Source organism: Ambystoma mexicanum, chromosome 1p (genome assembly GCF_040938575.1).
Source record: "Ambystoma mexicanum isolate Mex_15411 chromosome 1p, UKY_AmexF1_1, whole genome shotgun sequence".
Taxonomy (NCBI): Eukaryota; Metazoa; Chordata; class Amphibia; order Caudata; family Ambystomatidae; genus Ambystoma; species Ambystoma mexicanum.
The window spans coordinates 924689673-924704561 of NC_090921.1; positions in this window are offsets into that span (position 1 = coordinate 924689673).

The following is a 14889-nucleotide window of genomic DNA, read 5'->3' on the forward strand; positions in this document are numbered from 1 at the left end:
CCTCCAGGCCCCTCGCATATGCAATCTAAGTAGTGCCAGTGCTGGGGAGCTTAGCCAGGTGTTGGGGAGGATGTGCACAGTACAGCTAACCATGCTGATGAGCAAATGCAAAGAAGCTTTCCAAGTTGTCAGGGGCACACGCAGGGGGTGTCGCCCATATCCGCGAGTACCCCCTGCTCCATAGAAGCTAAGTTATTAGCGCAGTAGTGTTCCTAGCCACAAACTAATACAGTGCAAGGGGGGGCACCCAGCGACACACCAACTCTAGTGCAATGCATATCATTAGCCATGTGTGCTGCCTATAGAAAGCCGTGGCTGGCAGAATGCAACGTGTACTGAAGTCGCACCTCGCAACACGCATCTAGCAGCACATCCAAGGCACATTCTATCATGTGTGATTCTTAACACTCGCTCTTCCATTTAATGCAAGGCCACGTGCAGCTACCTTACTGCATTAACAATGTACAAACCATCACGGGGGAAAGCAAAACTATACGAACAAAGCAGCAGACAAGAGTACTTGTTTGGGGAGTCACTAAGTTCGAGGCATGAATGGTGTTATGTGTGTGTGGGGAAAACACACACACAATATTAACTGACACTCTCTTTGCCACATTGAACTGCTCCTGTTGCCAGACCCCAGAGATAAGTTTCTCTTTTGCTCGCCTTGGAGCCAGTTTGTACAATGTGCATGAAGTACATGGTTTCTCTGATCGAGTATGTGTAATTTTCAATAGTTGTATTTTGTATTTTCTCTACTTTCCCTTGCCCATCCACCTCCCCTCTCCTGACCCTCTTTCTGGTTATCCTAAACACGGATGCCTATCCAACCAACAGATCCCTAACCCTCTTCCGCCGCTGAATTCTCGGAGGCGTGTGTATGTTTTACCTTGCAGCGCCCAGACCATGGAGGGGGTGATTGGTTCGTGCCACTCCTGCACCTGGAGACTGGAGCTCTGACACTACCCATCCGTTGTTGCATACTTATTGATGGTTGTGTACTGAAATTGCTCCCCATCCCGTTGAACCATTGTTCAACTGTGCTACCTTGGTAGTTTTTCTATCATTCTGCTTGGACATGTGCTTAGCCATATTCAGTGACTTCAAGTCATCTACTGGAGACTCTTTCAGGGTTTTTTGTGGCTGCAGGCTTCTTCCCAGGGTTGGGGGTTTGGCTCCTTGGAGTTCTCTGTGATTTGGTATTTTTACCAGTCAAGGTGGCCTCTGAGGGGGCTGGACCCTATTTACACGAAAGGTGGAACAAGGAAATGAAACGAAAGGCTAGGTGGATCCTGAAGGCAGGTAGACTAGAAGGAAGGAGCCAAAGGACCCCAGACACAGTTCTTCTGAAGGTCATGGTGATGAGTAAATGAGGGAGGGCCTTTTGTTGTCAGACAGTACACTTGGGCTACAGTGTTTGGGCACTCTCTGACATTGTCATTGTGGGGTACTATGTACATGATGTGTTCTGCTGGTCAATGGCTGTTCTTGTGTTGTGTTTACTTTTCAGGTGTCAGGGGATTGTTGTGGTTAGACATACTGGGGTGTACACGTAGCCAATGTTCACATGTGATGTGTACAGGATGTGTACAGGACACTGAGGGTCACTAGATTTCACATGCATGTATTGAGTGCATGTCCCTACTGACACACACACTTGCACAATGCTCCACCACACATAAAACCACCCTTCCATGCCCACATGTGCACACAGATTGCCTTCTCTGACATGCTGTGTCCCTGCAGCACATGATCACTTACCATTTGGGGATTGTTTACATGCATCAATAGGTTATTTTTGTTGCTTTTCCTTTTTATATGATGCTCAAGGTGTACCCCCAACACAATGGCTGCTCACTGTGCTGTGTGCTGAGCAGTGTGTTGCAGGAGACACACACAGCACACAGGTTTTGGATTTGCGGATTTGGCTTGGCCAATGTGCGTGCCAACAGGCATTCTGTCTTGTGTTGATGGTACCGCTGGTGGCATGCATTTGTGTATGACTTTGTATGCGTGGGAGGTTGTTGGTCAGTCATTTCATCTGATTCCATGTCAGGTGTGATTGTGTCAGGCCTCTTTCCATTTATCACGTGTCACTTCGTATCTAATTGGTCATGTGTTGTGCTTTTGATTTTTTTACTGTTGCATGCTATGTCATGGTGTGGCTGACAAGGGTGATGTGGGTTGGGAGGGTTTGGGTGACATACCATGGATTGGCATGGTCTGTTTTGCAGGGGGTGGTGGGATATACACCTTGCATGTGTTCCTTTTGGTCACACAGGATTGGTTATGTTTAAGTAGCTAGGGATGCACACAATGTAGCAATTCCGTGGCAACATTCTCAGGGTGGTAAGGTTGTGACAGTTGACTGTCTCTTTGTCATCATCGATTGTCACCTGGTATGTGCCAGGCCTGTGTGCACTCCGCAGGGGTGGGAGTTTAGGTGAAAAATGTGGCCACAAGCTGTGTCTGGGCTGCCTCGCCACGTGCCCTTTCCCCTCCCATGAGCAGCGCCTGTGCCTGTGGTTGGGGTGTGGGGGCAATTCCATGTCCACCGATACGCCCTGCCGTGTTGCAACATTGTGCAGGACACATGCTGCCACAATGATCCTGCACACTACTGGGGGTGCATATAGTAGCTGCCCGCCAGAGCGGTCAAGGGAGCAGAAGCGTGACTTGAGCACTCCGAATGTGCGCTCCACTATGCCTCTGGTTGCAATATGGGCAGCATTGTATCTTACCTGGGGTGGTGTGGTGGGATTCTGTATTGGCGTCATCATGTAGTTGCTCAGAGGGTAGGCACTATCCCCTGTGGAGGTGAGGATGGTTGTCATTAGTTGGGTTTGTGTATTTGTCTGTGTGTGACATGCATGCGTGTGCCCAGACATTTGTGCTCACATATGAGCCATGTGTCGCCATGCTTCCAAGCTTCCGCGTCCCGGCTCAGGGTGGACATTCTGTATATTAAACTACCATGGGTAGACCCAGGATAGTTTGCATAGACAGAGGTGATGATTCCATGGGCATCGCATACAACCTGTACGTTGATGGAATGCCAGTGCTTGCGATTTCGATAGATGTGCTCAGTGGCCCTAGATGGACGTAGGGCCACGTGGGTGCAATCTATGGCACCAAGCACTTTGGGGAAGTGTGCCACCTTGTAAAAGTCCTGGACCCTGGCCTGCCTTTCTGTGGGTGTTCTGGGCATGTATATGTGCCTGCAGACTGAGGGGCATGCAGTCATGATTGCCAACACCTGGTGTAGGCAGCGTGACTGCGTGGCCTGTGAGACACCCCCAACTATGGCAGTTGTCCACTGAAATGACCCAGTGGTCAAAAAATGCAGGACATTTAGCACCTTTCCCAAGGGGCTCAGTGCTTGGGAGCACAAGGTGGGTGATGTGAGGTCATCCTCCCACTCAGTGACCAGGTCTAGGATGATAAGAGGTGGAAACCTATACCTGGTCATCAGGCATCCCAAAATGTCTGGTCCTGGGCAACAAAATGCGGGGCCTGGCTATTCTCCCCCTCCTGCGGTCTCCCACGATCAGTGCTGCGAGAAATGTGACATTTGTAATAGCTGTATATATGTTTTTGTTGTTTGCACGCACTTTTACACTGTGCTGGGACGCTTCCGTCTGCCTTCATTTGGCGGACGTGTTTACGCCTGTGCATGTCTTTTGGCGTGCGCAGTTTTCCCGTATTAGATTCCATGAATACGTGTTGTTCGAAACGCGTTTGGGCGTTCCTTGTATTTCCCAGCAGTACTTCCCCAGTTACGCCTTCATTTTCACCCATTGCTCCCCATTCACCGTGTTCCGCCCCCTTTTTGGTGTGCGCTAAATGTTGTGCGCTTTCGCTGTGCGCGTTCGCACGGCGTTTGGGATGTTGAAGTGATGTGTGCGCCTGTGTGCGCCACCCACGGATTTGGCACACATCCCGGGTAAAACACACGCAGGGCCTTCCATGAATCGCACGCGTGCGCGTGTGCTTGCTTTTTCACACTTGCGCCACAAATTTCAGTGCACATTTGTTCCATGAATCGGCCCCTTTGTCTACAGGGGCACCATGCTCCGAGTCAAATAAAAAATAAAAAAATACACTTTGTGGATTTGCACCAAATCAAGATGGGATTTCCTTTGAGCGCTTTGTACCGAACTTGTTTATTATCGAAAAGTACAAAACACCCCCTTTTTAACACGTTATAGCTTATAACTTTTGAACTTTAACATGGATTTCTACAAAACTTTCAATTAATTTGGGTCCCAGACCATGGGATATAAGAATCTCAAACGGTGTGCTGATCGGTGCTGTTTCCCCTTGATAAAGTAAGGGAACCACATATGTTTTTGGTTTGAATTATTTGAATACATTTGTGATACAATGACACACACAGATTCTTGCTTGTCCCAGAATTGTCGGGCTGGATTATAGACCAGGGGACATTAAATCCGGGATTGCCACTTAGCAAAAAGAACTCCATATCAACTAACATGTCTTCAGTCTGAAGGTGTTGCGATTATCAATATCAGAGGCAAACATTTTCACACCCTCCTTGGTTCCGCTCCATATACTTTTCTCTGCCAAGTGAAGGGATGGCATGGCTGGGGCAGCAAATGTCAAGGAACTTCTATGTAGAATTCAAACTCATAATCATGGGTGATTAATTCTATACAGTCTTCCAAGTCCACAGAATACTGCATGCATAAAATATGTGTAATTAAGTAGATGGAAAACATTGTATTTGTAACACAGTCTGCTTGTGTCATTTGGGGTAGACTCAAAATGAGCCACTGAGACTATGAGTACATATGATAAATAGGACTCATGCCACAGTTTGATATTGTAATATTAGGGGGAAGGAGAAACATGTTCTTGGGATGGGATAGATCTTAAATGTGTTAGAAGAAAGTGCATGAGTAGTGGATATGATATATTATTTATAACAGGCTTAATACCCAGAGGTTTCTAAGCGCGGAACTGGGGTTTGAACCGGTGTTACTCTGTGTTGTCTTGCTTCCAAGGCGAGCATGTTGCCGCTGAGCTATCCTTCCGAGACAATGTTTGAGCGGAATTAGCAAGTGTGCCTGGAGCAAGTTAATCGCTCTCTACAGACACCTATATTACGCCATGTAAGATGGAGGTTTGAATGCCGGCAGGACAGAGGTTTTAAAGCCAGGAGAGACCTCTTATCGCTTCATGCTACCAGAGTTGATAAAGTGAATACAATTGAAGGGAGAAATTATGACATTTTTTATTACATCGCTTACATGTGGGTCAAAGCTCACGTGAATTGCTATATAAAAATGTGATATATGCATTAATACTGCAGATAAAATCAAATGTCATGAGCACATTTGTCTATCTTTTGTGTATCAATTGTATGCGTTAGTTTTCATTCAGAGGGAACACACTTACCTGCAGTTACCAGAACTGTTACCAGAAATACGGATTGTAAACACAATGCACAGTGCTGCCTTATTTATTTTACTTAGACTAGTATCACACATATCAGAATGGAATTGTTTACAGATGTAAAGAAAATAAGGATCACACTTTAAACAAGCATTGGCCAAGTCAATAGTTTCGGTCTTTGCTGCTGTTCTTCCTTTGGATTTTACATTTTCAGGCACTGGGGTGCCAGGAGGAGTGTGCAAAGTTTCAAAGGAGGATGTGATAAGGTGTGCGGGTGTGCAAGGGAATGAGAAGTAGAATAGAGAAAGGGAGAAGGGTGCCATTGATGATGAGCAAGAGGAAAAATTAATAAAACAGGTTGAGAGGGAGTGGGTAAGCAATAAAGCAAGAGTGTGAGAGATGGGGCAGAGAGTGCAGTGTTTGCAGAGATAGATGGGTGGGTGGGGGTAGATTGTGAGGGGGACAGTGGGTGGGTGACATAAGAGAGAGTGGGGGTAGTGTGGATAGGTCGGGGTACTTTAGAGATAGTGGTGGCAGGGTTGGGGGTGTGGCGCGAGTACTGGTAGTTTGGGTGCAGGTAGAGAGTGTGGGGTAGGATGGGCGGTTAGGGTACTGGGTGTGTGGGTAACTATATTGAGAGTGAGGATAGGGTGGGTGGGTTTTGGTAAAGAAATTGGGGGTATTTTTTTTAATTTTTTTTTTATTTGTTTATAGTTACATAGTAACTTTTACAAAAGGTATTTTTCTTTAAAAAAAATGTATCACATTATATTTCACAAGTTAATATACAGACACATGAGTTCACATTTACCACATGCCATTACAATTCATTTTTTTGCTAAATAACCAAACATCAGTATACAATTTAAAAGAAATTCATTTAAAAGAATTCATATACCTAAAAACTAACTCATCCTCGACCAGAAACAAAAATTACTCTCTGTATTCATACAGGGACTTGATACTCACTCATCGTCTACTTCTTTCGCATAAGTTAAAGACAACAATACTGCCTCAAAAACCTGACAACAGCGATCTGAAGCTTAACACGATTACCATGCAACATGTCTAACCATAGCAAATCCAGATCCACTCACTCTGTGTTTGGCAAATATTTACTGAAATGACTGATGCGTTCACTCCTCAAACCTTCACACTCAGTCAGTAAGTGCTGCAAAGTCTCTAGATTCTCCCCCTGTTTACAGTGTTTACAGATGGAGGATCCGACACTCTGTCTACTTCTAATATCAGCAATTTGTCCCGTACTCAAGACATTAAATCGGAATCGCATATATTCCTGCCTCCACTTTTTATCAGGAAATTTAGATAGATATGGTTCCAATTCCCCCATCTTTTTACAATCAGAAGAAATGTGATTATATAATTTAGACGTTTTGACTTCTTGAACAGTTAAGTTCCAGTCAGCATGAAGGAGTAATTTTTTTACTTTCATGGGGTTTGCGATAAGCATATCTCCAGGGACCCCCAGATTGTCCAGAACCTCATTTGCCTCTTCCAACATGTCCCTGAGGTACTTAGAAGTAGGAGCACCACTCCTGAAACCCCTACCCATGATGTCATAAAGGGTGGTGTCTTTGCAGGTTAACAGTTTCCTAACTAGTGCCATTCTACGCCATTCAATGGTACTTCTAATTGAATGTAAACCAAACTCATATCTTATTGCCGCCAATGGTACGCACTTCGGCAAACACTTAACCATGGATTTCAGAATTTTGGATTCGTACTTCGACACCTCCTTTCTGCATCATCGAGGTGCGAGTTCCAGGCTATAGCAGAATTGAAGCACTAGTCTATTTTTGTACAAACGAACACATGGCAATAGAGAGAATTTTCCATACTTTGAGTCGATTTTACATAACTGTGCTTTCATAGGGGCAATTTTTGCTTCCAGTATAGCCCGGAAGTTGACCTTGTTCTTGTTTCCGAACACTGGATAGCCCAAATATCTAATTGCTGACTTTGTTGGTAATTTCACATGATTAAGAAACAATGCAGTTATTTTTTGATTTTTCTTGTGCGTCAAACATAATATCACTGTTTTAGAGTAGTTAATTTTAAGGGCGTTTATAAGAATGTATTCTTTAAAAGCAGTTAGCAAACGTTGCAGACCAATGGGTGTATGATCGTACAGAGTTACATCATCAGCATAAGCGGTCCACTTTACCTTAATACCCTCCACTTTAGGTGAGTTTGTAACCAGTTTAATGAAGCACGCTCCTAAATCAGAAAAATATAGATTGAATAATGTCGGTGCGTATATGCATCCTTGTCGGAGACCATTAGTTACTTTGATTTCCTGAGACAGATTTCCCTCCATGCTCATTCGAACCTTTACTTTGGAGTTTTGGTGCATGAAATATACAATTGAAAGAAGCGGGGCAGGCATCCCCAGATTAGCTAGTTTGCTCCACAAAATTGTTCTGTCCACTAGATCAAAGGTGAATGTAAGATCAATTGATGCTAAATATATGGGGAGATTTCCAGGGGTCCAAGCTGCCTTTTGCATAACATTGATTAACAGGCCACCCGCATCGGTACCCACATTTTTTCTAAAACCAAACTGCATGGACGATAAAATTTGATGTTGGTCCATCCAGCACCGAATATGCTCTAGAACGTGGCTGGCAAAGATTTTAGAGTCCACATCCAACAGGGCAATATGTCTATAGCTAGTGGGTAGGGCCCTGTCCCCTTTCTTATAAATCGGTATAATATAGGACATTCTCCAGCTGTTTGGAAGAAGGTGGATCTTAACAATGTCTTTGTATAAAAGAAATAGTATTTTGGCCCATAAATTTGGTTTCTCCTTCAGGACCCGGTTGCAGAGCAAATTCGGTCCAGATGCCCTAGAGGGTGAACTCTTTACAATGATATCTTCAATTTCTTTTACACTAAACGAAATATTCCATGAGGCATTTTCGATCTCTGACGGAACAACCCATGCCACACTGGGGGGGGGGGCAATAAATACTCGAAAAATGCCCTTCCCATATATTTGAATTTATACAAGAGGTTTGGGACTTTATTTGTTCTTGCTCATCATTTTTGATCAAGGACCAAAATCTGCGTGTATTTACATTGCACACCGCACTCAACATAGATTCCGAGTCACCCTAATAGAGCTTTGCCCGCAAAAATCGTAACTTATTTTTCCATTTATTTTTTATTGCGTGGAAATCACGTGCTTCCGCAACTGTATAGGGTAATGGATGGCATCTGCGGAACACTCGGATTTCGCTATTTCTACTCTGTTTGAGTGATTTCACTTCCACAGAGTAGATATGCCTATGTCTTTTGTCACTTTTGGCCTTTTCCTTTATTCCGGCCTTTCCTCGGATTACCGATTCGACATAATTCTCAAAGGAAACCTGACAGTACATCTTTTTTTTCTCGGCAAAAACATTATTTTCAAAGTCAGCCTGGAAAAGTATATTAACCTTCTCTATGTTATTAATATGCCAAGCAATTCTGTTTGATTGGACATTCACTGTGACCTGAGTTTCCCATTTTCCTACCTCTCTCCTGTCCATATCTACCACAAGAGACATTTTAAGCAATCTATGATCGCTTTCCTTTGTATCTAACAGGCCGAAATCGTGAACAAGGTCAAATGTATGCGTGCAGACAAAAATATAATCTATGGTAGATGACCATCTTCCATTAGACCATGTAAAATTGTCCGCTGAGTCATCCAGCAGTTCATTCACCCCCTGCAGACCCCAACCACCCAAATTGTGGGTTTGGGTAGACATAGTGGGGCTAGGGTGAATAGGTGGAGGTAGATTAAGTGGGGGCAGGATGAGTGGGGTAGGGGTTGAGCGAGTGGAGATAGGGTGGGTGGGGGTAGATTGAGTGGGGGTAGGGTGGGTAGGTTGGGGTAGTGGGAGTGGGGGAGCATGGATGGGGTAGAGAAAGTAGTGGAGGGAGTTTGGGTATGGTAGAGAGTGGAGTAGCATGGGTGGGTGGGTTTAGAGAGAGTAGATGTTTGTAGAGAGAGTAAATGTAGGGTGGGTGGGGGTAGAGAGAGTGGAAGTAGGGTGGATGTGTGAGTGTAGAAAGAGTGGATGCAGTGTGGGTGGCATTAGGGGTGGGTGGGTTTATTGTAGAGAGAGTGGATGTAGGGTGGGTGGGGGTAGAGAGATTGAGTGTAGGGTGGGTAGATGCAGGGCAATATGGTGTTTCGTTGTGGGTAAAGAGAGTAGGGATTGGGTGTGTGTAGAGGGGGAGGGGATACTGTGAGTGGGTGGGGGGTCATAAAATGAGGGTTAGGGTGGGTTAGCTAGAGAGAGTGGGGTTAGGTGGGTTGGTGGGGTAGAGAGATTGGGGATGTGTTGGGTTAGTAAGGGTCGAGAGAATGCGGGTATGGTAGAGATAGTCTAAGAAGTGTAGGGTGGGTAGGGGTAGAGTGGGGTATGATGGATGGTTGTGGGTAGATAGAGTGTGTGTAGAGTAGTGTGGGTGTGGGTAAAGGGGGATTTGAAGAGATGGTGGGGTAGGTTGGATGAGGAAGAAAGAGGGGTGGTAGAATCAGCGGGTGGATGGGTTAGAGAGTGCGGGGGTAGGGTGGGTAGATGCAGTTGAGTGAGTGGGAGAATGAGGGCAGAGTGGTTTGGTGAAGGTAGAGAGAGAGGGAGGGTAGGATGGATGGGTATAGGGAGGATGGGGTAGTGTAGATGGGTGGGTGTCAAGCGAATAAGGTTAGGGTAGATAGGTCTGGGTAGAGTCATGGTAGGTGGCAGGTGAGGGTAGAGATAGTGTGATTAGTGTGGGTAGGTGGGGGTAGAAAGGGCAGGGGTAGGGTGGGTGGATTCACAGTAGTCAAGGTGAGGGTAGGGTGTGCAGGTGAGTGTAGGGTGGGTTTTGGTTAGAGAGGATGCTATGTAGGGCTCGTGGTTGGGGTAGAGAGGGTGTGGAATGGTTGGGTGAGGAAAGAGAGTTTGGATTAGGGTGGCTGGGTAGGGGTAGATAGGGTAGGGGTAGGGTGGGTGGATGGGGGTAGCAAGAGTGGGGGTTGGGTGGGTGAAGAGTGAGTGGGGATTGGGTGGGTGAAGAGAGAGTGGGGGTAAGGTAGATAGCTCTTTGCAGAGGGATTTGTGGTAGGGGCAGGTGAGGGTAGAGCGTGTGGTTAGCATGGTTGGTTTTAGAATTGGTGAGGTAGTGCCGGATAGATAGGGTGGGATATGGTGGTGGTTGAGGGTAGTGAGGTTGTGGAATGGGTAGTGTGAAGATACTGGTGGGGGGTGTCTGTACTTCCGCTCTCTATATGGTAGAGGAGAGGCACAGAGGACCCCAGCCAAGATTCTCAAGTGGTAGCAATGGACGAGCAATCAAGGCCTAGCTTCTCAGGAGGTGATGCAGGCTGGTTCTTAAGTACAGTTTAGTCCCCAAACCCCCACAAAGGAATGTCCACACACTGTATTACGGAAAATACAGTCTTTATATAATTAATATTCAAAGGTATGTACACAATCAAAATAACGCACTTTGTACTCGGAAATCAACAATGAAAAATATATACAATTCTAAAGTGGTACCACCAATGTTATCGAATCTCATTAAAGTGCATCAACTGTTTGTTTAAAATGTCACACAGATCAATAACGAGGAAACCAGCAATAGAGATAGGAAGGAACGTAAGATGGTTGAAACAATAGGCAGAATGCTGGCCTATACCGATAGACACAGTTCTGTGTGGAGATCCCCCCACCTGGGCAACCTGTAAAATAAAGATATATAGCACAAGCCCAGTCCATATATTTTTCAATAGCCTTATTTCCTCCTATTAAGTTTTACCCCCCAATGTACCTGGTGGAGTAGAGTTCTTCGAAGACGCGTCGAAGGATCCTTCTTGAGTGACTCCCTTTAAAGCAGGAGCCACGGATCGTCGAGAGGCGTCGAAGATGGTGAACTTGTCGTCGACGGCAGTGATGAGAAGTTCAAGGGTGCCGAGACCCCGATGTCGATCCAGGAGGTGCTCGTCAGCGACGTCTTGCGAGGATGATGTTTGCGGTGCACCTCGGCGATAGATTGTTCAGGACCGCAAAGAGTTTCGGAAGAACTGTTGCCCAACAAAGGCGTTGAGTCATCGAAGTCTTTGTGGCCTTCAGGTGGCAGGAAACCCACCGGCGGATTCTCCTTGGCGTGTTGGTCGTCCTCGACTTTCCCCGGCGGGACAAAGCAGTCGACGTTGCGAGCAAGGGAGTCCTTGGATTCAAATGTTCTTAGGCAAAGGAGCGGGCGGCTCCGGTCGTTGGCGGCACGGCGTCGAGGGGTCCCCACGGCTGGGCAACACAACTTCGACGGGCCTCCAGCGGTTACACAAACCTGCGAACCCTGGTCGACGACAATGGATTTCGACAGCGGTGAAGTCTGGGTGCTTTGCTTCATTCTCCTCAACGGTCCCGTCTCAGGTCGGCAGCCTTTCGAGGGTCTGACTTCCAGGGAGCTTCGGCGAAGGTTTTAACGGTGCTCGATGGTCCCTCGGAGCACAAGAAGAGGGCGCCTTACCAGGTCCTCTCTCGGATCAGTCTTCGACAGATTCGGCAGCTTTCAGATCGGTCGAAGCAAATGCAAAAGCAAGTCTTCATCTTCCAGCTGGGCGTCGAGGATCAGCAGTTCCAGTTACACTTAAAGTGTAGACCCAACTTCTGAACGCTTCTGAACAATTTCCAGTGGTGAGAGGTCCCCAGATATACTATCTTGTCTCTCATCCACACTGCTGGGTCACTCTCAGCAGCCAATCATACAGAAGGGCATTCATGCAGTCAGTCAGCCAATCAGGCACACAGTGCATTCAGGCCATTCTCCTCCCTCTCAGACAATCACAACAAGGAATGTGGATTGGGACAAGTACCCAGCCATTCAACACTACACACTGCATTCAGGCCAGTTTCGGGCAGGGCTGTCTCAGTCTTTGTCTCTCATACCAGAAACCAGACAACCACAACAAGAAGTGCATATTGGTCACACACTCCATTCACCCAGGTCCCACCCACAGGAGTTACCCACAACATACAGTCACTGGGAAGGCTCCAGTCAGTCTGGACTGGAATTCACAACAACACCATATATGGAACTTCCACCCAAGAGCCAGTCAGGGGGAAGGGACAGATTCAGGGTTTCCCTGGACTTTGGGAAAACAAGGTAATAGGTAATAGAAAGCAAGAGGCCACAGGGGCCATCTTGTTTTCCATCAGTTATCAACTGATTCCAATGGCAGGGCTTGGGGATCCCCAAAATGGAGGATACTCAGCGCACCTGTCAAAGTCAGCATGGAGCTGCCACCAGCCTACCCTGCTCTGCGGGCCACCCACAGGTGCCCAAAAACATACACTAGGGGCACAGGCGTGTACCCCCACCCATGGGTGCCGTAAGGGTATCCCATGGGTCTGTTCACCAAACCAAAAGAGAGAGAGCTGCACCGCCAGGGTTCCCACATGAACTCCTGCATGGAAAATATGACAGAACACATGATAAGAAGGCAGTAAAGGACAAGGATATGGAGGCCCTGCCACTCCAATGCATTTCCAGCATCACAGGTGTGTGAGGGTAGAAAGAGTGACGCTTGGGTGGGTGGGTGTACAGATGGTGAGGGCAGGGTGAGAGGGTGGGGGTAGGGTGAGTGGGTGGTGGTAGAGATGGTGAGGACAGAGTGGGTGGGGGTCAGAGAAGGTGGGGGTAGAGAGCGTGTGGAATGTTTGGGTGAGGGTATAGAGGGTGGGGGTAGAGTGGTAGAAAGCATGCAGGTATTGTGGGTAGATGCGGTTGAGTGAGTGAGGGTAAGGAAGTGGATAAGGAAGTATGGTGGTTTGGCAGGGGTAGAGAGGGATTGAGGGTAGGGTGGGTCAGAGTAGAGAGAGTGGGTGTAGTATGGGCGGGTGGAGGTAGAGAGAGTGAGGGTAAGGTGGGATAGTCTTTGAAGAGAGATTCAGGGTAGAGGTGGGTGAGGGTAAAGTGAGTGTGGTTAGTGTGGGTGGATGGGGCAGTGCCAGTGAGGGTAGGCTGGGTGGTTGTAGGATAGATAGGGTGGGGGTATGTTGGTGGTTGGGGTAGTGAGTGAGTGCAATAGGTGGGTGAGGGTCGAAAAGGTGGGGATTGGGTGGGTGGGTGTACAGATGATTGGGGTGGGTTGAATGTGTGGGGTAGGGGAGTGTAGGTGTGGTGGATGTGTGGGGTAGAGCTAGTGGAGGTAGGGTGTGTAGTGTAGTTAACTGTAGAGGGAGAAGGGGTAGGGTATGTGGGGAGGGGCAGAGAGAGTGCAGGTATGGTGGGTGGGTTGGTGTTGAGATAGTGGAGGAGGTGTGAGTCAGGTAATGGTACAGAGAAGGAGGTAGTTTTGGTGCGGGTAGATTGGGTGGGTTGAGTGGGTGTAAGGTGGGTGTGGGTAGAGGGTGTAGGGTTGGTGGTTGTGGTAGAGAGGGTGGGTTAGGAGAGAGTGGGGATAGAGTGAGTGGGTGTTGTAGAGAGGATGGGGTATGGTGGGTGGTTGTTTGTAGAGAGATTTGTGGTGGGGTAGGTGAGCTTAGTAAGTATGGTTAGTGTGAGAGGATGTAGAGTTGGTAAAGGTATGGGATAGATAGAGTGGGGGTACTGTTGTGGTTGAGGGTAGTGAAGGTGTGGAATGGGTGGGTGAGGGTAGAAAGGGTGGGGCTTGGGTGAGTGGGTGCACTGATGGTGAGGGTAGGACAAGAGGGTGGAGGTAGGGTGAGTGGGTGGTGGTAGAGATGGTGGGTGGTTGGGGCTAGCGAGGGTTTGGAATGGTTGGGTGAGGGTAGAGAGGGTTGGGATAGGGTGGATGGGGGTAGGGTGGGGGTAGGGTGGTAGGGTGGGTAGGTATGGTTGAGTAAGACAAGGAGAGTATGGTGGTTTGGTGGGGGTAGAGAGAGTGCTGGGGTAGGGTGAGTGTAGAGAGAGTCAGGGTAGTGTGGGTTGGTGGGATAGAGTAAGTGGGGGTAGGGTGGAATGGTCTTTGAAGAGATATTTATAGTATTGGGTGAGTGAGGGTAGAGAGAGTGTGGTTAGTATGGGTGGGTGGGGGTAGAGACATGAGGGTATGGTGAGTGTGTGGTGGAAGAGACAGGGTGGGGGTACAGTGGTGGTTGGGGTAGTGAGTGTGTGGAATCGGTGGGTGAGGGTAGACAGGATGGGGATTTCTGGGTGTACAGATGTTGGGGTAGGGTAAGTGTGTGGAGGTAGATTAGTGGATGAGTGGTGGATGTGTGGGGTAGTGCTAGTGGAGGTAGGGTATGTGGCTAACTATATTGAGAGTGGAGGTAGGGTAGGTGGGTGGGGGTAGAGAGAGTGGAGGTACAGTGGGTGGGTTGTGGTTGAGAGTGTGTAGGCAGTGTGAGTGGGTAAGAGTAGAGAGAGTGGATGTAGTTTTGATGGGGTAGATGCAGTTGGGTTAAGCTGGGTGGTCGGGGGTAGAGAATTGTGGGTTAGGGTGGTTGGCTG